The 25,245-nt window shown below is 47.3% G+C and overlaps 1 pseudogene across 1 annotated transcript in view; it reads left to right on the top strand.

The window, feature by feature from the left end:
• The window catches only part of LOC101402079 (peroxynitrite isomerase THAP4-like), an 83,711-nt pseudogene extending 60,209 nt beyond the window's left edge, over nucleotides 1-23,502 (top strand). Inside the window, exons 5-7 of the transcript XR_015551356.1 lie at nucleotides 12,225-12,327; nucleotides 23,086-23,207; nucleotides 23,426-23,502. The product of XR_015551356.1 is annotated as a peroxynitrite isomerase THAP4-like (transcript). The remainder of the gene's footprint in view (nucleotides 1-12,224; nucleotides 12,328-23,085; nucleotides 23,208-23,425) is intronic.
• The last annotated feature ends 1,743 nt before the right edge of the window (nucleotides 23,503-25,245 follow it).

The raw sequence follows: 25,245 nt of genomic DNA, 5'->3' as shown, positions 1-25,245 counted from the left end.
CCACATAGTTCCTATATCTCCATTGCTTGGTCAGTCATTGGAGTTGTATTCTTTTTCTTTGGGGGTGTGATGGGTTTTTGATTATTCATGATCCTTGTGGCCTCCATTGGTGTCTGCAAATTTGAGGAAGTAGGCACCTCTTCCACCCTTTACAGACTGGCTTTAGCAAACCAAAGCCTTCACAGTCATCCCATCTAGGGGTCCTGTGTAGGCCATCTGGTAGTGTCCAGGGGCAGGCTTGCTGCTGGAGTCCTTGGGCAGCCTGGTACTGGGGTGAGTGGAAAGCTTGGGTCTATGGTATTGTGTCTGGCCCTGGGCACAGCTGGGACCCTGAGTTCATGAGTAGCCCCACTGGAGCCTGGTTTGGCAGGTCCTCATTGAGAGCCTGCAGCCCCAGGAGTCATCCAGGGCCATGAGACTTCGCCAGTGCTGGGATGAGCTGAGAGGCTTGGTTCACGGGAGCCTGCCAGGAGCCTGGCACCACGAGAGACAGCTTGTGCTGTGGTAGGCCAGATGTCTGGATTCTTGGGAGCCTGCTGGGAGCCTGGGGCCACAGGAGCTGCCTGAGGCTGCAGAAGCCAGCAGGCACTGGGTCAAGATGGAAGCCTGGGTTCATGGGAACCTGCTGGTGCCTGGTGCCATGGGAGCTGCCTGGGGCCGCCTGAGTCAGCAAGCACCTGGGTAAACTGGGGGCCTGGTTTTGTGGGAGCCTGCCAGGGGCCTGGTTCCATGAGAGCTGTCTATGGCTCCTGGAACTGGCAGGTGGTGTGGTGAGCCATGGGCCTGAGTTCCCCAGCAGCTCTTGGGGAGGCTGGTGCCATGGAATCTACCTGGGGTTGCTGGAACCAACAAGTGCTGGAGTGACTTGGGGTCTTGGGGGTGTGGGAGCCTACTGGGTGCCCTGGTACAAAAGCTGTCTGTGGCTGAGTGTTGCCTGTGGCTGCCTGGAGTAGGCAGGAACTTGGGTGAGCCAGGGTCTGGATTCACCAGAGCCCACCAGGAGCCTGGTGCCAAGGACACCACTTGTGGTCACAAGAGCCACCTTGGGCTGTTTAAGATGGCAGCCCCTAGGCTGAGATGGGGCCCTGGGTTCCCAGGAGCCTGGTGGGAGCCTGGTGTCAAGGATGCTGCTTGAGGCCAACAGAGCTGGCATGCTCCAGGGTGAGCCAGGGGCCTGGATTTGCAGAAACTTACAGGGAGCCAGCTAGGTCCACAGGGCCTGGCATTGGGGCAGGCTGGCTAAGGTCAGGCAGAGTGGAGAAGTCCCTTCTCGTTGGGAGGTATTTGATTACTGATTGAGTCTGCTTATTTGTTACTGATCTGTTCAAGATTTCTATTTCTTCATGATTCAGCTTTCATAGGTTGTTTCTAGGAATTTATCTATTTTGTCTAGGTTACCCAATTTATGAGTGTACACTAGTTCAGAATAGTCTCTTCTGATCTTTTTCTTTCTGAAGCATCAGTTGCAATGCCTCCTTTTTCATTTCTGATTTAGTTTGAGTCATCTATCTGTGTTTTCCTAGATATTTTATCTAAGGGTTTCTCAATTTTATTTTTTCCAAAACTCTGCTTTTACTTTTATTGATCTTCCATACTGTCTTTCAATTTTTTTCCACTCGCCTCTTGGTGACTTCCGTCCTTCTGCTAACTTTGGGTTTCATTTTTTCTTTTTTTAATGCTGTGTGTTGTAAGTCAGGTTGTTTCTTTGACATCTTTCTTCTCTTATAATGTACAAGTTTATCACTATAAACTGTCCTCTTACTACTACTTTCTCTGCATCCTAGAAGTTTTGGTGTGTTTATTGTTTCTTTCTTTTTCTTTTTTTTTTTGCTGAGGAAGATTGGCCCTGTGCTCACATCTGCCAATCCTCTTTTATTTTATTTTTTTTGTTGAAGAAGACTGGCCCTGGGCTAACATCCGTGCCCATCTTCCTCCACTTTATATGGGACGCCACCACAGCATAGCTTGCCAAGCGGTGCATCGGTGCACACCCAGGATCTGAGCCGGCGAACCACGGGCCGCCGCAGTGGAGCACACGCACTTAACCACTTGCGCCACCGGGCCGGCCCCTATTGTTTCTTTTTGTATGTTTTGAGCTATTTTCTAATTTCACTTTTGATTTCTTCTTTGATCTACCTTTTTTTTGTGTGAGGAAGATCAACCCTGAGCTAACATCCATGCCAATCCTCCTCTTTTTGTTGAGGAAGACCAGCCCAGAGCTATCATCCTTGCCCATCTTCCTCCACTTTATGTGGGATGCCACTACAGCATGGCCTGACAAGCATGCATCGATGTGTGCCCAGGATCCGAACCCGGGCCACCAGCAGCGAAGCACATGCACTTAACCGCTACAGCACCTGTCGGCCCCTTGATCTACTTTTAAGTTTAAGAGTTTTTGTTGAACTTTCACATGTTATGAATGTTCCAGTTTTCCTTCTGTTATTGACTTCTGGTTTCATGCCATTGTGTTTAGAAAAGTTACTTGGTATTATTTCAGTCTTCTTAATCTTGTTAAGACTTGTTTTGTGACCTAACACGTGATCTGTTCTGGAAAATTGTCTGTGTGCCCATGAGAAGAGTGTGCATTTTGTTGCTGTCCAGTAAAATGTTCTGTGTGTGTCTGACAGGTCCATTTAGTATTTAATGTTTTCATGTCTGCTATTTCCTGATTTTCTGTCTGGATATTCTATCCATTGTTAAAAGTGGGTCTTTGAAGTCTCCTACTATTTGCAACTTATATAAGTGAGAAGGCTCTTATTTTGAGAATATATAAAGATCTCTTAGAACTCAATTATAAAAGACAAGTCAATGAAACGGGGTAACCAACTGGAATAGACATGTCTCTAGGAAATATATACATGGCCAATAAGCACAAGATAGATGCTCAGTATCATTAATTATTAGGAAAATGCAAATTCAAAGCACAATGTGATAATATTTCATGCTCAAAATGAAGGCTATATTCAACATAATGGAAAATAACAAGTGTTGGTAAAGATGTGGAGAAAGGGAAACCCACATACATTACTGGTGGGAATGTAAAATGATGCAGCCACTGCAGAAAACAACTTGGCATTTTCTAAAATCTTAAACCTGTAATTACAATTGACCTGGAGAGGCCCGTGGTAGATATGTCCAAAAGAGCAAACTTGCCCATAGACATTCAAAGCAACATTCTTCACAATGGTCCAAAAGTGGAACAAACCTAAATTTCTATCCAGTTATCACTGCATAAACCAAATGTGGCCTATTCATAATATAGGATATTATAAGCCATAAAAAGGAATTAAGTACTGCTACATGCTCGGCCATGGGTGAACCTTGAAACATGTGTGCTCACTGAAGCCATCCACAAAGGCAGCAGATAACATGATGCCATTTGAATGAAATGTCCAGAATAGGGAAATCCATAGGGGGAGAAAACAGATGAGTTGTTTCCATGGGCTTGGGTTAGCAGAAAATAGAGTGTGAATGAGTATGGGTTTGTTTGGGGGTGTTGAAAATGTTTTGGAATTAGATAGTGGTGATAGCCACACGACATAATCATTGTGCTAAAAGCCACACAAATGTATACTTTGAAATGCTTAAAACGGTTTATTCTACGTTAAGCAGATTTTCCATGTAAAAATTTTGAATTTTTTAAGTTAATCAGGGTATTGGTTAATTTTAAGTTGGTTAGCATATTTAATAAGTGTAATTAATGGAGTTATTAGGGGTAGGGCAGTTTGTAGCCAAGAGAGTAAACATCCGACGAGGGCTATAGTAACAAATCCTATGATTATACAAGCAACAGGCTAAAATCCAGTCCATTTCCATTGTCCACAACTTGGAGAGACCAGCCATGGAAATAGGTCAGTGATCCCGGGGCCTTTGGTATCTATTCAAAGATTTGGGTAATATTATGCAATATTTTAACCTCTTGGGCCATTTGGTGGAGGTAGGTTTGAACTTCTCTGTTGATGTACACTCAGCAAGTGGTTCTAGGAAAGGCACCAACCCCTCCTTCCTTGGCCGGTATAGACAGTCTAGGGCCCAGCCATTTTCTAAAACCATTTAGGTGAGAGACTCATGAGACTGTTGTTCAGGGGCTAGGATATGTTCTCATGGAGTTGTTGTCCATGATGTGTTAAGGTTGTTGCTACCTCTTAGTTGCCTCAGTTTCCTGATTTTGTGTGGGTAGGGCCACCACACTTGTGCCCAGTCCAGTCAGTCAATCCTAGTAGAACTGAACACCCGGTGCTATAGGACTGACATTGTTTCTATTGGTTGGTGGTAGCTAGTCAGGGCAGGAAACTCAAGGGACCTGCGACCTGAGAGAAGCAGCTTGAGAGAGAGACAATAATGCATTGCACAATATAGCCTGGAGAAAGCTGTTCATGGGGTTGGGGAAGAGAGAAGCTCACTGGATGAAAGCCTTGTGATATCAGCCCATAGTAAAACCCAAAAGTGGATGCTCCTGGTGTAAAATATTCCTTAGGTGTCTTGAGGTAAAACCAGTAATTTGCACCCATTCACAGGTTACCTGTGCTATATGATTTCAGGGGATATGGTTAAAGTGTTTGTGGGCCAAGAGCTGTCTGGGCCTGGGCACAAAATCACCAAGGTGGCCTCAAAGGCTACAACAAAATGACCCCTCAAGGAGCAGTTGGGGCAGAAAGTGGGGGGAGAATTTTGAAGGAAGCCTGGGGCAAAGATGTTGTTGTTCGATGGAGTTGGCTACTAGCGAGTGTCTCCACAGGGTAAGCCCTTCATCTGGGGTGCAGTAGGTGATTGGAGGCCAAGTGACAGACCCTGTGACTCCTGATTCCCAGTGCACGGGCAGCCCTCTCAACCCATTGGACATAAATGGTGATGGTGTTTGTGAAGCATCTTGATGGCTGTGTGGAAGGTATAGGGAACGTGTGGTGGGAGATGTCATGATAGTGTCGGGAAGAGCTCTGTGTGAGATTACAGTGTTGAAGGGGAAGGACTGGAGGCAGGTGCAGTGGGTGTGTGCCCAACAATGGTCAGTGAAAGGACAGCTGGGGTGTAACTGGGGAAATCAGGAACCAACAGAAGTCATGTGTTTAAAACAAGATACTAGGGCCTGCCCAGTGGCTTAGCGGTTAAGTGCGCATGCTCTGCTACTTGCAGTCTGGGTTCGGATCCTGGGTGCGCACCGACTGGAACACCCAGTCCTTGCAAATTTCCCACATGCATTTTACATGCATTTTCTCTTCTGTTGATGGTTGATGAGTTCTAAGGAAATGGTGAAGGCACAGTGAGGAGGAATTGTGGGTTTCTGCATGACTGCCTCTAGGAGTGCCGCCCCCTCAACCTGAACAACCACCCGGCACTACTAGAAATGAAAGACATCCCATCACCATGGATTGGAAGACTCCTTATTGTGACGATGTCAACATTATCCAAAGAGATCAACAAATCCAGTGCAGTCCTTACCAAAATCCCAAGGACGTTTTGTGCTGAAATAGAAAAAAACCCATCCTAAAATTCTTATGGAATCTCAAGTAAGCCCAGATACCAAAAATAATCTTGAAAGAAGGTACTAAGTTGGAGGACTGATTCTTCCTGATTGAAAACTTACTACAAATCTACAGTATCAAAACTGCATTGTCATAGCATAAAGACAGACATATTGACCAATGGAAACAGAATTGAGAGCCCAGAAATTAACCCTCACCCATGTGATCAAATGATGTTTGACAAGGGTGCCAAGATTATTCAAAGGGGAAAAGCCCTTTCAACAAGTTGTGCTGGAAAATGTGGATATCTACATGCAAAAGAATCAACTTGGACCCTTACCTAACACCATATACAAAGCTTAATTCCCAATAGATCAAAGACCTAAATGTAAGAGCTAAAACTATAATACTCTTAGAAGAAAACATAAGACAAAACTTTACAAGATAGGATTTGGTAATGATTTCATGGATATGACCCCAAAGGAGCAGCCAATAAAATAAGAAAATACACATGCTGGACTTCATGGATATTAAAAAGTTTTGTATCTCAAAAGACATTATCAACAGTAAAAGCACAACTCACAGGATGGGCGACCATATTTGCAAACCATGTGTCTGACAAGGGCTTAATATCCAGAATAGATAGAGAACTCCTAAACTCAACAACAAAAATCAAACAACCCAAATCAAATTTGAACAAAGCACATGAGTAGACGTTTCCTCAAAGAAGATCTGCAAATAACCAATAAGCATATGAAAAGACACTCATCATCAGTAATCATTAGGGAAATGCAAATCAGAAATACAGTGAGAGACCACCTCACATTCATCTATCAAAAAAAAAAAAAGGTGGCATCTATAAAAAAAAAAAGAAGAAGAAGAAAAAGAATAGAACCAGTGTTGGTCAAGATGTGGAGAAGTTGGAACCCTTGTGCACTGTCTTGGGAAGATAAAATATATAGTTGCTGTAGAAATCAGTATAACAATTCCTAAAAAAAATTAAAAATATAATTATATAGGACCCAGCAATTCCAATTCTGGGTATATACGCCCCCAAAGAGTTGAAAGCATATTCTTCAAAACATATTTCAACACCCATATTCATAGCATCACTATTCATAATAGCTAAAACATAGAAGCCACCCAAGTATCGTAACCGAGGAAGGGCTCGCTGCCCAATGCACCCCTTAAGCCAACCATGAGATACCCGCTCTTGTAGAAGGGAAAAAGCTTTATTACGAGGTTGGCCAGCAGGGAGACAGGAGACAAAGGTTAAATCCTTCTCCCCAATGGGCAGTTGAAAGGGCTTTTTAAGGGCAAAGGAGTGGGTGCGGGAGGTTTGGGGCAGTCCTACGCATTTTGCGCAAGTAGATGTTCATGTTCTGTCATACATCCCACGTTCAAAAGGCAGTGTCCTTAACATGATTGGCAGCGTAGTTCTTGGTCCCCTACGTCATCCTCCAGTCACTTGACTCAAACAGCAGTGACGGTTTGAGTCTTGCCAGCCGTCTTGTGGTCTCACTGGTTCAAACCAGTTGAAACTTGCTCAAGGAGGAAAAACGGAGTTTCTGAAAAACAACTCATGGCCCAAGACTAGATCCTTAGTAAATATATGGAACGTGGCTTAAGAAAGTAGTCTCCAGGGGACCGTTGATAAAAGTCCGGTTGGGGCCCCATTTTATTTTGGGCTTGGTTTTGGGCCCGGCTAGGCTATCTGTCCAGGGATGTATGGATATGCAAAATGTGGTATATACATAAAATGGCATATTATTCATCCTTAACAAAGGAAGGAAAGTCTAAGATATGGCACACCGTGGATGAACCTTCAGGATATTACTCTAAATGAAATAAGCTAGTCACAAAAATACAACCTTGTGTGATTTCCCTTCTATGAGGTTCCTGAAATCGCTAGATTCAGAGAGACAGAAAGTAGAATGGTGTTTGCCAGGGGCTGGGAGGAGGAGGAATGGGGGGTTATTCATGAATGGGTATAGAGTTTCAGTTTTGTAGGATGAAAAGACTTCTAAAGATGGATCGTGGTGATGATTGCACAGCAATATTAATGTCTTCAATACACATTAAAATACACTTAATGTATCTATGGGGCCTGATGACTTGTCCTGGCTGAGCACACGCTTGTGCTGTTGCACATCTTACCCCGCACTGTGCAGTTGGGAAACTAACCCAGAAAGAGGCAGGTACTGTCCCAGACCACAGGAGGTCGTCAGAGTCCTGAAGACTAGAGAAAGCTCTAGCTTCCTTGGCCAAGGCTCCGCCCCTTCCCTCAGGTCTCCTTTGGCAATGAGAGGCATTAAGATCTTAGAGGATTGCTGCCCACCCCTCTCCATATGAGGTCATTTTCCTCTCCTCATCATAGCATGTGCATAGGCACCCCCACTCACACTGACTTCTCATGTGGGGGCCATGGAGGTGCAGTCAAGAAAGAGCTGACCCAGAGGAAGTGACAAGAGGCAGGAGGGAGAGAGATTGGAAGCAGCTCTCCCAGGAGACCATGGCATTCGTTCTTCTAGATACATGCCCAGAGATGGGCAGAGGAATCCCTAAGGTTCCTAGGTTTCTGCCTGTCTGTTCCAGACCCATCCTTGGCCCAGCCTGGCGAGCACAGGCCTGGGATCCTGCAGTCCACCTCTGTGGGCACCCAGAACTGTGCTGAGTCCATCCTCCCCTTGTGTAGGCATTGGGAACAGGAGAGAATACCTCAGTGAGGGTCCTCCTGTATAAAATGGAGTGCATCCAGCAGGTGACTCCAAGTGTTCCATGCACTCGCAATGTGTCTGTTGGACTAGGTTCTCTGTTGATGACCTACTGTGCTCTGAAATGTTGAGAAGATGCTTTCCACCCACTTGAGATCATTTAGAACTGAGGAGACATGGGGGCATGGGTGGATGAGAACTGGGGATAAGGAAGAAGATGCCAGAGCACTGGACCCCAAGTCTAGAGATGAGGGAGAAAACCAGTTCTTGTTGGATCCTCGGGGTCCTCATCTGGAGGCAGGGGGGAGTCATTGTCCTGGTTGAGGTTGGATGCCTCAGGAATGAAGAAGACACCTGGTGGGGGACAGCAAGATGGGGGGAAAGGTAGGCTCCCAAGATTCACCCCACTCTCTCGAAGCCGACAGGTCCTGCTCCTTTACTTCTGGGACCCTGGAGAGCCTCTGCCTTGAGGACATCTGAAAAATGGTTCCTTTCTCTTTGGTGAAGTTTTGGTGAGGGCTGCAGTGCTAGTGCTGGCCACCAGGGGGGGCAGCCTCTTGTGTCAGTGGTGGCAAGTTAGATTTTTATTTTAATTGAGATATACTTGATATACAGCACTATGCAAGTTAACATTGCTGTGTGGTACATATGAAAGTTGCTAAGAAAGTAGATCCTAAAACTTTTCATCACCAGGAAAAAATCTTTTATGTTTGCTTGGTGATTGATGTTAACTAAACTTATTTTGGTAACCATTACATAATATACATATACATCAAGTCCTTTCCTTCTCCTGTAAACCTGGAATTTACACGGTGTCCACTGAACTTTTCTTGACCTCCTGGAGCAGAGAAGAGTCAAGCAGAGGTCTTTCTGGCTGTCCCTCTGCCTCAGAAACAACTTGTACCTCCTATTTCTAGTGTTCATCTCCACAATCACAGTTGGTGAGAAGCAGGGGGCGGGGTGCAAGATCTTCCCATGTACTCATTCAGCAGCTGTGCACTGAGCACTCACCCTGTGCCAGGTGCCCTGGTGGGCCAAAGTGCAGGATGAAAATGACCAAGTGGTCCCTGCCTGCCAGGAGCTCACAGCCTAGAGGGGAAATGGACAAAAGCAAAAACAGGAGCAAGAAAAGAGCAAGTGCTGTAGAGAAACACAGCAGGGGGCCGTGAGGGAGGGCTGGGCATCACTGGGTAGGAGGGTCTGAAAGGCCTCACTGGGGTGACGTTTTCTGGGACCAGAATGACAAGAGGGAGCCAGCCCTTCAGGGGTCTGGGAGCAGTGTGTCACGGGGATGACACCACTGGTCCTGAGTCTCACAGGTAGAAGTGAGTTTGGCCAGAGGAGGTTAGAAATGTGGCCAGTGCAGCTGGAGGGAGGCTGGGAGGAGAGAACAGGAGCTGGGGTGGAAGGTAGGGCCAGGGCCTGGTAGGCTGTGTCAGTTACCTTTCCCTCTCTGACTTCATTGCCCCTAACCTTGCATTTCAAAACTACAAATGTTGACTATCTCACAATTTGTGTGGATCAGCAATCAGGCACGTTTCAGCTTGGTGCCTCTGCCTCAGTGAGTTGAACAGGTTGGTGCTGTGGCCTCAGCTGAGGCTCAACTGGGGGAGGACTAGCCCCAAAGGTCACTCTCAGCCTTCAGGGTTCAGTTTGGAATGAGAGTCTAAGTTTCTTTCTGTCTGTTGGCCTGGGCACTCCCGTGCTTCTCTCCTCTATAGGCCTCCACATTGGGCAGTCCCAAAACACTGGTATTTGATTCCTCAGTTACAGGGATTCGACAGAGTGAGAGAGAGAGAGAGATGGAACATGAAAGACGGAGTAAGAGGAAGTGAGAGACTTGTGTTGTTAAAATTTAGACAAGACATCCCATCACTGTGCCTGAACTGAGGAGCAGACTTTCTCTTGGGGGTTGACCACAGTGGCAGTGTGCAGGCAGCCCCTGATTCCCTCTGGCCCAGCTCCCGGGCAGTCTTTGCAGAACTCCACTCAGGAGGTCATCGAGTAGCTGCCCAATGGTTTCAACTCCACCAACTCACTAGACAAGGGGCAGGTGCATGAGGCCACCCACACCATCCAGTGCTGCTCTAAGATGAGAACAGGAGCAGAGGGCCTCCACACTCAGGACCTTGAGATGATGGGGTTGGACCAGAACTAGGGTGGGACCAGTCAGGGGCTGTCTCTTTTTCAAGCTAAAGGGGATGTACATGCAGGTAACCTTGCCTGGTTCAGAGCTGAGCTGCTGTGACCCTCTTTCCTTTGACTGGAGTGAGCTTCTGGAGGCCAATGAGGCAGAGCCAGAGGCTAAGGGGGACTGCAGGCTGGCTATTCCTGGAAAGGAAGTGGGATCTTTCCTGTATTTAGAAGGACACATGGAAAGTCAGCTATGTGAGTGAACCTTTCTCTTTATCCCGCTGCAGCGCCAGCTGCAGAGCTCCAGCCAGCAGCAGAAGCAGAGCAGTGGGCAGTGGTGGAGGTAGAGCTGGCTCCAGCTTCCTTGACACCACCCCCTCTAGCACTGGAGCCAGTGTCCCCTCCATCAGCAGTGTTGGAGCTGGAGCAAGGGCCGACATCGGCTGCAGCAGGAGTGGGAGCTGCTGAGCTGGAGTCACCTGGACCATCATTTCTAGTGGGAAGTCCATCTCCACCTGTGGCTAAGAAGCATAAGAAGAAGCCCAACCTACGGCCTTCCCTCCTAAGCTGGTGGTGGAGCAGTTGATCGTGATGGATGCGGTGAGCAGCTGGGTTCCCAGGGCGGGGTGGGGCAGGCCTTCCCTCTGCCATCATTGCCCCAGACCTCATCCAGTCTCCTATGATCTGGGCCCGAATCCTGACTCCACCCCTTACCAACCATACGACCTGGGCAACTGTCTGAACCCCCAAACATTTGCTGTCCACCTACAGACCGTAGAGGTGGACACTAACAGGACCTGCTGCACAAAGTGGCTGTGCCGGCTCCATGAGGTAGAAGAGACGGAAGGGTGAGCAGGGCCTGGCACATCAGTGGGGGAGGGGAAATCACTGTGTGCAGCTAGGTCCCTGGTGGCCCAACCTTCTGCTCAGGAGGCTCAACAGCCTCAGGACTTATTAGACACCTGATGTGTACTTCACTATGAGGGAGACAGACAAGGCCCGTGGTTGTAGCTGCCACAGGGGAATGTGCATCAGAATGGGGAGTGGGACCACAGAGGGGATCAGGTTGTTGGAAGATGCTCCCTTGGGATGAGCCAAGCTGAGCCACCATCTAGAGCTTGGAGTTAGCCAGGACGGGCTGGATGCAAATGCCCCTCTCCCTTCCCTGCCAGTATTGGGTCCTGGGTCATCCTCTGCTGGGTGCCTGCAGTGGACAGAGAAGAAAAGCCAGGGACTCTAACAAGGCTCAGCCCACATCATGAGCTTCCTGAGCTCCAGCTCTAAATTGTGACCCCTGTGTGGGACTTTGTGGGCTGTGGACACAGAGCTAGGGTGTGGCAATGCTGGGTGACACTCCCCCTGTTCCCCAGGAGCCCTTCCAGAAAGTGGTGCCCTCTCAGTGCCTGGGCTCCACCTGGGGCAAGAGGAACAAGCCCGGCAATGAGCACCTGGCACACACCGTCTGGGCCACCATCGACCACTTCAGAAGGGTGGCCAACCTCGTCATCACCACCTGCCTTGGGGTCCCGAGCATGGTGGCCCAGGTGTGCTGTGGGAGGCCCAGTGGATCCCCTCTCTGGAGCCTTAGGAACTGCCTCCACCTTTATCAGCTCCCAGGATTGCAGTGTGTGGTCTAAGCCCCTGCAAGGCCCTAGGTCCTTCCTGCCAGGAGCACGTTGACCTTGACTCCAGGTCCCAGTGTGGGGATGCTCACTTCCTACCTGGCTCCCTCCTTGGGTTGAGCTAAAATCCTCCTCCTTGTGAGTGTTACACTTTGGGTCCTAAATGTGCCCTTCTGGGGCTCCCTGAACATCTGTCTAATCCAGGAGGGGAGATTTAAATAGAAGGGGACTGAAGCTAGAGCAAGCAGGGCTCCAGTGCCTCACCTCACAGCTTATTCTCTTCCCTTCCCCAGGAGTGCGAGATCCTGAAGAACTTCTCCTCGCCCCGCACTGTCATCTCTTCTCTGCAGAAAACATCCATATGCCACCTGAAGAACACATGGAGGAAGTTTCCTGGTGGGTAGTGCCCCTCTCCATAGGAGGACCAGGGTGGATGGGGGATCTCCTGAATGTCTGCCATTGGCCCCTCAGTCAGGTGGGAACTCCTGGGAGACAGCAAATGATGGGGACAGGGCCTGGGCCTCAGCGGTGGGTCTCTAAGTCTCCCGGTGTCCTTAGTGCACCAATTCTGCTTCAGGACTCGGTTTCCCTAAATGCCAGGTACTGGAGTGAGCCACATTGGAGATTTTCAAGTGTTTATAGCAACAGAACTCTATGCCCAGTTGAAACTCAAAGTGGTCAAAAGAGAGCTGCTTTGTATAGCAGGCGAATGGAGACCCCAGTGACCAACAGGAGAGCCCCCTCCCAGTCCCACGAGACCTTAGCGCTCAGAGGAGCCCAGTGAGAGCACTCCTCCAGGCAGTTTGAATCTCTCAGATTGTCAAAGAAAAGGATATGCACTTAGACCCCTCACATTATCCCTAAATTTATCCTTCCCTCTTTACCTTCCTCTCAGGGAGAGCTCTGAAAAATTTAAGGAGAGCTATAGCCAAGACGAGTCCTTGAACAGAGAACTGATGACCAAGGTAGAGTGGAGGCTGGGGGTCTGGAAAGAGAGCAGGGGCCAGGGGGGAGGGGGACTGAGCAAGCTGTGGTTTTGATAATTTCTCACTTGAACTTTCTCTGAAACATTCTTGTCTATCTTGTCCAGGTTAACAAGCAGAGGGATCTGTTCTGCCCATGGGCAGGTGGGGTACCATTTTTGGGCAGGAGGCCTTGGTCATGGGACACAGTGGTGTTGGCTGGGCTGTTCCAGGACGAGTTGCCGAACTGGCGCCATCAGCAGGTCTCTGGCTTCCACTCACGTCCATCCTGCTGGATATAGCTTCTTCCAGGCTGTTGGGTGGTTGGGTGGGTTTATCCCTCAGCCTAAACCTGTCCTCAGGAAGCCAGGCCCCTGCTGCTCCTTCTATCTTCATGTCTCCAAGGGGAGGGCACACTGCCTACCCCAGGGACGAGCACAGCAGGGGATTCCCCTGGCACAGGTGGACAAACAGGCTGCTCATCCTTGGGTCTGAACAACTGACCAGAGACAGATGTGTGTGCATTGTGGGACTCCCCACTGGACCCCTAGAGCAGTCACTTGAGTCAACCACAGGAGTCTCACCTGAGTGCCTGTTTGGCAATGACATATGCCCCAGGTGGCTTATGAGTAGCGTCTAGGCAACTGATGGATTCTTAGTGGATCCATCTTAGTGCTGAAAGGACGTTCAGAGCTTCATGTAAACGATGAAGCAAAGCATCCTGTCACCCCCTTCCCTGTTGATCAGAGGTGGCACCTTGTGGGTCCAGTTCCTGAGTGGATAAAGAAAGAGTTCAGTGCAGGCGAATATCCTGAGTTGTTCTTTGGGGAGGAGAAGGGTTTGGCATTGCCTCTGTCCGGCATGGGGGAGAGACACTCCAGGGGACTGGGGCAGGCAGGAGCCACTCAACAACCAGACTCCCAAGACACCCCATCCTCTCCATCCACGGCTCGGCCCAGGGCCAAGCTTTGAGAGCTCAGGGGACAGGACTGTTGTCAGTGGTGGGGCTGGGGGTTAGGCAAGGATGTTGGAACAGGGCCTCTGGCTGAGAGGGGCAAGCGGCCTCTCCTCTGTTGGCCCCTCAGCAACTCACTGCCCCTGTTTGGGCCTCTGTCTCCCCATCAGGGAAATGGAGGTATGGTGATTGTGTGGTGATTGTGTGGTGCAGGCCTCACATGGGGGTGATGAGGTAAGAGGGAGGAAAGGAATGTGGGAGCTTTCTGCCTGCTCCACCTGGAGGGGTGAGGGCCAGAACAATGATGACAGTCATGCGACAGTGAGTCCTCAGGAGAACCTGTGAGGTAGCTGGAGTTCTCACACTTTCCAGATGAGGAAACAGGCTCGGGGAGGCCAGGCCAAAAGCCCGAGCTCACACCCAGAGTGAGAGTTGGAGCTGGGCTTGTTCTGGAATCACAAGACCTTGCAGGGTGGAGTGGCATTGGTGCCAGTTCACTCGAGTCAGATGTTCAGGGTCAGAGGCCAGGGGTGCTCGAGAGAAATGGGGTGAGGGGAGTATGGTCTCGCTGACACTGTCCTCGACTCTGGCAGGAGGGGCCCTCCACGTTTGCCCCCCGGAGGGCAACCCCTAGAGAGTGCAGGAGAAGCAGCAGCAGCAGCAGGTGAGTGTGCCTGTGGAGAAGGGGCTCTGCCCTCCCAGCCGGAGGCCTCAAATCAAGAGAGGAGGTCCCTTCCTCCTGGTGCCACAGTGTCTGAATCCCCCAGTAGAAGTGACCAGGAGGGGGGCCTGGAAGTGCTGGTGTAGGATGGATTTGTTGTGGGGAGGGCCAGGGACCACATACCCTGTGATTTGCCAGAAACCGGCCCTGGGAGGTGAGGAGGAGGAGTGTGGTGTTCTTGGGGTGTGAAGGGAGGAAAAATTGAGGGGAGGCTGCTAAGGGTCCTAGGCTGCTCCCCGTGGGAACCTTGGGGTGGGCCAGGAGGCTGAGGGTGAGGACTTTTCAGGGGAGGGTCTGTAGGGGTCTGACTTGAGAGCAAGGGCTCATCCCACACGCACCCCGATGTCACAGGGTGTTGTCCCCTATCTTGGCACTTTCCTCGGTGACCTGCTGATGCTGCACCTGGCGATGGGTGATTATCTCGAAGTGGATGAATCTGAGGACCAGGCAGGAAGGACCAGGATCCTGAGCCTGGGGATGCGTGAGCCCCCGCACTGAGCTCTGAGCTCTCAGCACTTGGCACATCTCCTCTCATGAGAGCCTCACAGCCACCCCTGGGAGCTGGGGTATCAGGCCCATCTTAGGGATGAGTGAACAGAGGCTCCGCCTGAGACATCCATTCTCATTCCTCAGGCTGGGGAAGCTCAGAGCTGCCTGATGGCACAGCTGCGTGAGGTTTTATCTGAGCTGGACTCAGCCTCTCCCTCCCATGCTGCCCGTGGAGGGAGAGAGCAGTCGGCCCCCCCCAAGTCAGGCAGCACATAAGTGGCTGAGCAGTCCCCTCTGCCTGAGGCCTCAGCCTCCAAGTCTGTCATCAGAGAGGGTTGTGCTGCCAGGTCCCTCAGCCTCCCCCCATGTCCTACTAGTCTGGAGCCCAGAGCCCATCCTAGGTCCAAGTCCTGTTTTCTCTGCATGCCCCGCCCCCTCTGGGGACCTGGCAGTAGTGCCACATGAGAAGGGCAGGGCATAGGGGGCTAGTCAGGCTAGGGGGCTCTGTCTGATGGACTCTGGCTGTCTGCCTTCCAGGGGAATGAGATCAACCTTGAGAAGAGGACTGAGGAGCAGCTGTGGCACTCCTTGCAGGGGAGGGGAAGGAGGTGGAAATCAGAGACCCTCTGGGGAGAACAGTTTCTGGCTCCACCCCTTGTATCTTACATTGAGTGGAAGATTTTGGTAGAAGTCGAGACCCATCCAGTTGGCGCGTGGGTTGAAGGGAGGATGGCATCAAGGAAAACTTCTTGGAGGAGGGGCTGATTATTCCCATTCTGAGAACAGGTAGAGCCTGGATGAAACTGGAGGGAAGGAGCATTCCCAGGACTGGTCCCCTGCCCCAGTCCTCACCCCCCACAAGGCCCCTGCGGCATCCCCCAACCAGCCCCTGTCTGCATCCTCTCCTTCCCTCTGGTCCCAAGAACACCGAGTCATGAGGGAGATCCTGCTGCTCCAGGTCGCTGCAAAGAATTATAAAAAGACCCCAAGGAGTGATTTGGGGCCTGGTTCCAGGACATGGAGCTGCTCAACGAGAATGAGTGAGGCCGGGCAGGAGTTGGGTGAGGGCAGGGGTGGATTCTCCCTGTTGGCCAGTCCAGAGAGCCTGTCTCCGTGGCCCCCTGGTCAGCCCCAGGCCTTATGGCATGGCGACCTCTGGGACACCCAGACCCCAGCTGCTGAGGTTTCTTTTGACCAAATTTTAGGAACTTGTTGTTTTCTAGTTGAATCTCTGGAATTGCATCAGCTCTAAGTGGGGAAAACAATGGAAAAAGATCAAAACGTGCATGTGGAGAGGACAAGACCCGAGGAAGATCATTTGAAAATGGACTAAAGGCAGGCAGGACTTTCCCTCCTGAGACCCCTCTAGGGGCTCCATGTTCACCCCTGACCTAGATTTGAATCCTGCTGGGATCCTTGTACAGGACTCTGAATTCCTTTTCCTGCTTGATTTGTATCCAGGAGGAACGATTTCTGATGCAGCTTTTAAGGCTACTGTTGGGCCTTGTTACATAAACATGACTGCTCCCTGTGAACTAGGATTTTCAGCACCCCTGCCTTCCTTATGCAATTCCCTTTAGGGCAGAAATTCCCTAGAAGGCCCCCAGCCTCCTCCCTGGCTTGGCCTGATGGATCCCGAGTGAGCTCTACTTTGCCAGGATAAGGGACCATAATCCTGGCCAGTCAGTGACCCCACATTGTCCCTTGCTGTCCAAGGTGAATTCTGAACTCGTGTCCTTCTGAGGTCCAAGGTCTTGGGCAATCCTCTAGTTTACACACTCAGTGTTGGTGTTCTGAACTCGTCCAAATGGCGTAATTGGGCCCAAGTCATTAAAGTGTGTCATCCCTGGGTGGCTGTGTTTTTTTCCCCAGTCTTGTGCTGTTGTTACATTACAACCACCTGCTGGGGTGTAAACCCTGTTTGGAGCTTTGAAATATGAGGCATGACAGGGGTGTTGGGAGGTCCAGCGGGGAATGCCACGGAACTGATGATCCATGGTCGTGCATGAACACAGCCTTACCAATTAAAATACTGAAATGTTCCCCATCTGGTGGTGAATAGACACTGCTCTGAGCTCACACCAAGAACCCGACCCATGACTAGCAGCTTTCAAAGGGTTACCAAGTGGCATTTTGAACGTCTTCCCTTGGGAACACCCTGTAAGACAAGGGCCAGATGAATCACTTGGCACTTGTGTGTTATCGCCTCCTTTCTGATGGCTGCAAGTGTAACCCAGACACACAGGCTGGACTCTGCCAGGGAAGCCTTCTCAGGACAGCCAGAAGCTGAGGATGAATTCTGGTTCCCGGCATCCCAGGCCCTTCCTGACACAGCACAGCCACCCAGGAAAGTGGTTTGGTAATGGAAAGACTGGGAAGGCCGTACTTTCCCTCCAAAGAGAAAGAGAAGTGCCAACAGTGAAAGCTTGATCCCTCAAATAGACAATTAAATCCCAACAAGCAGTGGGTTCTTGTCAGATTACTGATGCTGAAAAGGCCTCTTTTGATAATAGCACGATCCCCCAGCTGCCATGTCCATCTTCATGAATCAAATTTCCAACACATATGGATCTAAAAAACTGAGGCAAATCTGGTATTTCCTTAGAAGCAACACTGAATTAGCATGCAACAAAGAACATAAAAATGGAGACCTAGAAGTAAATACCTAATTTGAGTACATAGATATCAAAGTGCTTTTGAAATAATATTTTGGAACCTATTGGAATATTACACAAAAAGAATAATCCACTTTTAGTACGTTTTACTGTGACTGTGAGGGGAAAAACTGAATCATCCCGTGACGTTGGTAACTCGCTGCTGACTTGAAAGTAAAAATAAATGATGTACATAGTAAAAGAAAATGAGAGAACAGCATGAAAAAAGAAGATCTTTCTCTCCTCACCTGAAACTCAACCTCTCACCTCAGAAAGAAACCGCTGTCTATATTTTCTATGTCACACAGCAGAGTTTAATAAAAGAAACGTATTGGTATGTTTTAAAGTTTCAAGAGCTCAAAGCAAGGAAACATTAGGGACGCAACCATGAGACCTCACTGAGGTGCCTGCTCCATTTCATCTGCTGTCAGGACATCCTTCTTGGCCCCTCGTTTTCTCTGCCTCGCTAGCAAGTCTGTCCGCCATCAGTGCTGACACCAGTCTCTCTCCTGTGCTCCTCACTGCCCTTTCCTCTTTCCTGATACCTTCCACAGTCACCAGAAATTGTTGGCAGTGAAGCTGTGGAATGCCCAGATCAGCTCCTGGAATCATCTCTGTCAAATCTGAAGACCGGCAGGAGTGGGCATGGGACCTGGAGTGCAGACCACCTGCGAGCACACCTGGCAGGGATTCACCTGTGTGACTAGGTGCAAGTTTTTGCAACGCTTTGGCAAGATTGAAAGGACTTACCAGTAGTCCTGCACTGCTGCAGGCCTGGAGTCCTCGCGGTCTCTCGGGCCAGCAGACCTGGTGGGGCTGGTCCAAGGTGTCCTCCCAGAGACCCGTCACTGCTAGGATGGGATGGGATTCTAGTAACCGGCCCCTTGACTATGTCACTGGACATCCTAAAAGGGATGGAGGTGCTTAAACCAGGCTTTGGTTTGGACTGGTTCCCACAGTCACGCTGCTTCCTCTGTGAAGACATGACTATCATCCTTCTTTTCCTCTTACCCTACAAAAATAAATCATGATATTGGGTCAAATGACAAAGGAAGCCTGCCATTTTAGGACAATTATCATGGCTGTTTTGTACTTCCACCCTCCCTCTATCCTCTGGGGATCTGACCTGTGTCCTGAGATGTCATCAGGCAGATTTGCATCTAGAACAGAAAGCTCCAGGTCAAAACTCAAGGCTACTCCAGATCATTTCTCTCCCTCCATCCTGTTAACACCCCCTCCTTGTTTGAGTGTGTTTCTATTCCTTTCTTGTCCTTGTCACTCTCAACTGTACAAGTCCTGGCACTCCCTCTCAGGACAGTTGGTCCCCAATCTTTTACTAAATCCCAAATCCCACCATTTCTGTGTTTTCTGACTACTCATTTGCTTAATCCATTGACCACTCGGTGTTCATAGAAGTGAAATCAATAGTGACATTGTCAACCAGCCCTTGTTAGCGACTTACTCCCACATCCCAGATGTTCACATAATCCAATTGGTTATGTTCAGAGTAAATAATTCAGAAAACATATTCACTCACCACAAATTCCTGATATCTAATACTTTTATTCAAACACTCATACAGTGGATACCTGTCCCTCAAGATAAGAAGTAATGCCAGATCACCGATCCTCACCTTAATTTCCTCCTACCCCTATCAATCCTGGATTCCATGGACTATGATCTCAATAATTTCCTTGGAATAATAAAAAATTCCTTACCACTTAGTTATGTTGTAAACCTCCAAACCCAGAAGATCCCGATTATCTGCCATGCCGCAGCTACTGCTGGTCTTATAACAAGCTGAAGAAAAAGCACGAAACATGATCTTTTGGTACCACTGTAAATACAAAACCATCTGCATCAACTGGGAAGCACTCATAATGCCTGAAAATTTTGTTCTCTTTTTTTGTGTTGGGTCAATAACAAAAAGAAAAATCAATTAAAAAGTGGACACGGGGGCTGGCCCCATGGCTTAGCGGTTAAGTGCGCACGCTCTGCTACTGGCGGCCCGGGTTCGGATGCCGGCGCGCACCAACGCACCGCTTCTCCGCCCATGCTGAGGCCGCGTCCCACATACAGCAACTAGAAGAATGTGCAGCTATGACATACAACTATCTACTGGGGCTTTGGGGGAAAAATAAATAAATAAATAAAATTAAAGGCAAAAAAAAAAATTGGCAAAGGACCAGAATAGACTTTTTCCAATGAAGACATACTAGTGGCCAATAGGTGTATGAAAAGGTGTTTGGCATCACTAATCAGGGAATGCAAATCAAAACCACAATGAGCTATCACTTCACACCTGTTAAGATGGCGATTATCAAAACAACTAAAGGTGGCAAATGTTGGTGAGGATGTGGAGAAAAGAAACCCTTGTGGGAATGTAAACTAGTACAGCCATTATGGAAAACAGTATGGAGATTCCTCCAAAAATGAAAACTAGCACATGATCCAGCAATCCCACTTCTAGTATATACCCACAGGAATTGAAATCAGGGTCTCAGCGAGATACCTGCACTCTAATGTTCATTGCAGCTAATTTACAATAGCCAAGACACGGAAGTAACCTAAATGTCACTGATGGATGAAAGGATAAAGAAATGGAATATTAGTCAACCTTGAAAAAAGAAGCAATTCCTGCCATTTTTGACAACATGGATGGACCTGGAAGACATTAGGCTAAGTGAAATAAGGCAGACAGAGAAAGGCAAATACTCACTTATATGTGGAATCTAAAATAGTTAAACTCATACAAGCAGAGGTTAGAATGGTGGTTGCCAGGGGTTGGGTGGATGGAGAATTTGGGAGCTGATGGGCAAAGGATACAAAGTTTTAGTTATCAAGATAAATAAGTTCTGGAGATGTAGGCTACGACATAGTGCCTACAGGTAACAAGACTGTATTGCATACATCACATTTGCTAATAGAGTAGATATTAAGAGATCTTACCACAGAATAATAGTAATAAAGGAGGTGAGAGAAAACTTTGGGAGGTGATGGATATGTTTGTGGCCTTGATGGTGGTGACAGTCTCAAGGGTGTATACTTATGTCCAAATTCATCAAGCTGTGTATGGAAAAGTATGACATCATAGTTGATTATTCTGCATCTTGAAATATGCCATGTCCTCATCACATGAGAAAATTTTGTAACTATATATGGGGACAGATGTTAACTGGACTTATTGTGCTGATCATTTCGACATATACTCAAACATTGAATCATTAAGTTGTACCCCTGAAACTAATATAATGTTGTATGTCAACTTTACCTCAATTAAAAAAACACAACAGACAAAATGATTTGAATATTGTAAAGGAGTTCAGTGAATCCTTGAAACTGCCCCACTCCTATATGGGAGTTACAGGAAGCAGAGAGGATGAAGGAAGATGGAAGAAAGTTGTACAAAAGAGTATTCAAATTAAAATCATTTGAGTTGCTATCAGCTCCTTGTGGCAGAGTTCTGTGAGCCCTGATCTTCTTTCACATTTATCCTGGAAAAGCATACTTTCAGATCCAACCCATAATAGTTCATCATTTGCTCTAATACGAAAATCTCAACTTAATAAATAAAACCAAAACCATCCCTTATGTATGAATAAAGTTAGTGAACTTTACAGAGAAAAGAGCATATTTGCACAATCTCAATAAAGGAAACAGAAGAACTGATTGATGGTCGAGTCTCAGTCAAGCTTATCTTTGAAAGCCAGTGAAACCAGGATATCTTTTCAAGGATGTGTGTAGAGCTGTCAGCTTTGGAAGATAGAAATAGTGGCCTCCTCTAGAGCAAAGGACGGGCTTGCTTACTGCCCAATATAATAGAAATAACACCCCTCCCTGGGGCAAAGGTCAGCAGACTTCCTGCCCATTATCAAAGATTTGAGTTCCTTAAGCTCTGAGTTCTTGCAGCCCTCTGCATGTCACATGGCCCACTGTGTATCACCCTGTAGGAAGTGGGATTTAGTGAACTGGTGCAAATGTTGATACTCTGGCCACTAGTATTTTTGTGTCATTAAGTCCTTTGTCTCTGACCCATGGGTCTAGTTTCTTTTGCCAGCATCTATAAGACCATGGTAGGCTGACTTATTAGCTTGCAGGTAAGGTAAAATATCATACCTTTCACGGTTCCTGACAAGCCCTTAATGTAACCAGTACTCTTAGGAACAGAGAGCTATCCAGAACAATATGTATGGATATTCTTCATCGAAGACTTCATGCAACCAAAACTTTAATAAGTCTCTCTGATCTCTTTTATTTCTACCCCAAGTAGAAGGAGAGGCACCAAACTATTACAGACCTAGGGCTTGTGCAAGCCACCTGGAGACCTAGTGACCAGAAACTTCCCATGGGGAGCAAAGAAAGATGGACATATTTCCAAAATGGACACATATGTCTTCTTATCATCCAAAAGACAGTACATTATCTTAATTTATGATGATTTTATTCACTAAAATCTTGTGATGGGCCAAAGATGCACATCTAAGAAGAGTGAGACACATGGCAGTTGTAAGCAGATTAACACATTTGGTGAATATCAAACTCTGAACTAAACTTAGTGTTCTAATCTATTATAAGGTACAACAAATTTAATTAGGTCAATTAAATTATATTTAATGGTATGCCTAATTATTACTCTGCAATAATGAACAAGAAACTCATGTAAATAACTATAATTGGTCTTACTTTAAAATATAATAGTCAAGACTGTTTGAGATAAGCTGGAGAGAAGGAAGGGGAGAAATAGATAAAAGTTAGCTGCTCTGAAGCCACTCTCAAGACCCCTGGATCTACATGTAACCCAGGAGATCGAGGCAGATGGCTGTGTGCCTAGATCCTCCTGCACTGTGGTTCTCAGGGATGTCACGGGGCTGAAGCAGCTTCCTAAATCATGTTTACACGTCCATGTGTACAATACCCCTGACCATGGGGATGAACCACCATTCAATCATCCCTTACACCCCTCTAATTAACAATTAGATTTCAGAATCATTGTATCATTACATGATAATTTATTCTTCAAACCTGTAGGATGCCAAGCTAAAAGAAAATCAAATTTCAATGGTTTCTTTTCTTTGAGGGACCAAGATGTTCTTTCACACTTGGAATCTGGATTAGAGGATAAATCCATCAAATCAATGGAAACAAGTTATGAAATGGACAGAGGGATATTTCATTCATATATACCCAGTTTGTACTGTGGGAAAAATAGAGTTACATTTTAAAAAATTAGAATTTCTTGAAATTTTAGAGATTTTAAAGACTTTGTTCTGGTTATACTCCCTTTGGTTTACCAAATCAAACTCACTCTTTAATGGGCATTTCTAGCATTGAGTGCTAATAACAGCAGCTTTTTTAAATTCTTATTTTTCCCAGGTCAAACACCAAGGGTAGAGGTCATCAAAAGATCAAGTCTAATCTACCTACGGGTGTGGCAGCCTTAACTATGGATGTTCAAGCCAGACATTGCCAGAAGAACTACATCTCTTCACCCATAGGTGAGTTTTTACTAGTAATCACAGAAACTTAGGGATATCAAAGGAAATTTTTTATTAAGAACCCAAGTTATAGATTCCTCTCTTAGGTTCATTACTTTGAATTTTTGACTCAAATCATATATATCGATTGGACCATGTTCAATTCTATGATCTTTAGAAGATGCAATCTACAGCTGAAGAGAAACAGATACAACACCAATATCTTATCCTTTCTGAAGCCAAACTGAGAGCCCCTGGAGTCAGAAGTTTCCAAGAAAAGAAAAAGTCATCCATCTTCGGAAGAGAGACAGTAGAGGTTAGTCAAACCTTCAACTTTAAATTGTTAACATGACTTGTTAGAATGTGATGGAGCACACCTTCTAAGTTTCATGATTTTTCTCCAGAATATTGAGATGGATGACCTTGAAGTCCAGTTTCCCCATAAATGTATTTATTCCATGATAAAATTAATTTCCCTATAATTACCATGAAAATGTTATGTCATAGTCTCTGACTAAAAGGAAACAAAACAAATTGAGCAGTTGAATAGCAGTGTAATTAATTCCATACAAGGATCTTTACCACAGCGTTATGTATAATAGTGAAACTGGATGTAATCCCATTTCTATCAAAGAAGAAGTAAACAGATTATGGTATTCCTGTTCTTTGGAATACCTCTAAAACATCTAAAATGGTAAGTTAGAATGATGTGCACTGATAAGGGGAGACGTCTATGATATATGATTTGGGAAACAGCAAATTGCAAAACGATGTAGTTATATAATTTATGTTAAAAAACTTTATGTGTATTTATAAATTCATAGGAAATTTCCAGAAGAATAAACCCCACCCTGTTAACAATAGTGGCTTCTGAGTAGGGGAGTGAGTTTCAGGGAAGGGGATGAAAGGGTTGGGTTTCCCTTTATATAGATCCGTGTACTTTGACTTTTTTTACAATATGTATTTCTTTCATAATTAGAAAAATGAATGATGTGACCATTTGGTGCAGGGCAACAGTATTATGTTCTCCAGTCTCTGTACTGTATGTTACTGCACAGCACGGACTGTAGGAGAAAGCCCAGGGGAGCAATGAAGACAAAGAAGACATGACACCTGCAAAAAGTCAGTGGAGTATTTCTACATAACAAACATTCCAGGTGAGTGAGGGTCAGTATCTTCCACTGATCCAGCTCTCCCAAGAAACCTAGAACTTGCCCAGGGTAAGCTGGAGGACCACGCCCCACTAGTCCATTCCCCACACGGGGCCGGTTTGTGCAGGGTGACTGCCATCAAGCAGACAATGGACTCAGGATGGGGCGTGTGCCTTTGGGGAGGCTGGTAGAGAGGCACAAAGTGGAACACCAGCTAAGGGCACACACCTGAGAGGTGGAGTTCCAGGTGGAGACTCAAAATGTACCAAGAAACTGCGTGAAGGAAGCTACTCGACCTCTCTGAGCCTCAGTGTCCCCCCCTGTAAAATGGGGATCACAGGCCTACTTCACAGAGAAGTTGGGGAAGATACATAAAAGTGCCTGTGACAGCCAGTGTCCACATTATTAACAAAGCCATCTCCTACTTCAGAATAATCAATGAAAAGAATAATGTTGATGAGACCAAAGATGAGATGCTCAGCTTCATAACAGCCCCAGCAGCATGAGAGTGAGAGGAGCTCTGAGTAAGTAGGGTTCTTCACATCTCCACTGGAGAGGATGAACATGGGCTACACCAAGATAAGGGGCTGTTGTACAGTGACTCGTGTAGTGAGGGTGGGTCCCTAAAGACACTGTGAAATACAGTTACACACAGTGGCTCCTAGGAAACAACTAAAAGCAATCAATGCAGCAGATAGGAATAGGAAGGGGGCGAGCAGAGGAGGGTCAGAGCCACAAAATCGGAAGGAAGACACTGAACCACGACAAGAGCCCAGCTCTGTCAACAGCTGCTGTGGTGGCACCAGGAGATCAAACGTCTGAGACAGCCATTGTGGGGACTGCTGGGAGCACAGTGTTCACTGCGGCCACACTCCAACAGCAGTGCATCAGAGCACACACACCCTGAG

This window comes from Ceratotherium simum, unplaced genomic scaffold (genome assembly GCF_057802395.1).
Source record: "Ceratotherium simum simum isolate JZ-2026a unplaced genomic scaffold, ASM5780239v1 HiC_scaffold_44, whole genome shotgun sequence".
NCBI classification, from domain to species: domain Eukaryota; kingdom Metazoa; phylum Chordata; class Mammalia; order Perissodactyla; family Rhinocerotidae; genus Ceratotherium; species Ceratotherium simum.
The sequence above is the reverse complement of the archived record's forward strand: the minus strand, read 5'-3'. Positions and strand labels throughout refer to the sequence as shown.